The sequence below is a fragment of the Carlito syrichta genome, unplaced genomic scaffold, assembly GCF_000164805.1.
Source record: "Carlito syrichta isolate Samal-C Ts95f unplaced genomic scaffold, Tarsius_syrichta-2.0.1 Scaffold302134, whole genome shotgun sequence".
NCBI lineage: Eukaryota > Metazoa > Chordata > Mammalia > Primates > Tarsiidae > Carlito > Carlito syrichta.
The window spans coordinates 334,887-336,434 of NW_007246230.1; positions in this window are offsets into that span (position 1 = coordinate 334,887).

Below are 1,548 nucleotides of genomic sequence, written 5' to 3' on the forward strand. Positions count from 1 at the left end.
CCCCCCCCCCCCCCCATTCCAAATCTCCCGCCCAGCATACAATGGTGTCTCTGCCCGCCTTCCGACCCCATCACCCAGACCCTCCCAGTCTCTAGGCCTCCTAGTCCAGACTCCCCCACCAGGTGACCTCGCCTATCCCCACCCCCCAAACTCCAACACCACCCAGCCCAACCTGGAGCCCCTCAAAGCCCCATCCAGCACCTCCAACACCCCCACCCAGCTCGACCCCCGCCCCGACCCAGCAACTCTGGCAGGGGGGAGGGGCGCCCTGGAGACACCCCCACCCCCCCAGAGCCTGGAGTTTCTGCAAATGAGGGCTAGGGGTAACGCGGGGACCCTACCGAAAACACGACACCTTTCTCCAGGCTGAGAGACTCACCCGAGGGTCGAGGCGGTGCCGTCAGTGCGAGGTGAGAGGCGGCCAGGCAGTGAGCAGCGGCGGATGGCGCTGGGAGAGCGAGCTGAGGGCAGGAGAGGCCCCCTCTGGGTCACCAGCCGGTTCGGCTCCTGCCCACGCACCCCTCGGGCACTCCCCAGCGCTCCTCCCATAAACCCCGGAGCCCCTCCCACCCCCCGTCCGCACCCCAAATCTCCCGCCCAATATCCAGTGCTGCCCTTGCCCACCTCCCCACCCCCTCACCCAGACCCCGAGCTTCTCGGCCCTCCAGTCCAGACCCCAGGCCTGGGCGCCCTGCCACGCCCCACCACCGGGACTCCAACGCCGCACTCGGCCCACCCCGAGCCTCTCAACACTTCCGCCCAGCCCCCCCGGGTGCCCCACCCAGCTCTAACCCCAGACCGCCGAATCTACACCCCCAACCCTGGCGGGGGCACCCCGGGGATGACTCCTCCCCTCAGAGCCTGGAAGCTTCTGGAAATGAGGGCTGGAGTAACACGGGGACCCTCCCGACGCCGCGACACCGTTCTCCAGGCGGAGAGACCCCCTCGGAGCCGCCTGGCGAGGAGGAGCGGCCTCTGGCGGCGGGAGGTGGGAGGCGGCCGAGTGGTGAGCAGCAGGGGACCGCGGCCGGTGCCAGCGCAGCGCCGGGGAGGCCCGTCTGGGTCGCCCGCCGGCACTGCGCTGCCTCGGTCCTGCTCCCAACGACGCCCGTCCAGTCACCCTCCCATAGGCCCGGGGGCCCCGCCAGCCCCCTCCCCGTCGGCACCCGAATCTCCCGCCCACCTCCTGACACCCGCACCCAGACCCCCGAGAGACTCTCGGCCTCTAGTCCAGAGCCCCACCGGGCGCCCCCGCCCGGCCGGAACTCCAACACCCTTCCCAGCCCACCCTGAAGCCCCTCGACGCCTCTGCCGGGCACCCCCACCCAGCCCAATTCCCCAGGCCCCTCCCCTCAGAGCGTGGAAGTTTCTGGAAATGAGTGCTGGGGCTTACACAGGCCCCTCCCGAGGCCGCGCCACATTTCTCCAGGCTGCAGGACTCACCACAGGGCGCAGGGCGAGGAGGAGCTGTCCGCAGCGGCGCGAGGCAGGCGGGGCCGGGCGCTGAGTGCAGCAGAGGGCAACAGGGCACAAGCGGAGAGCAGGCCA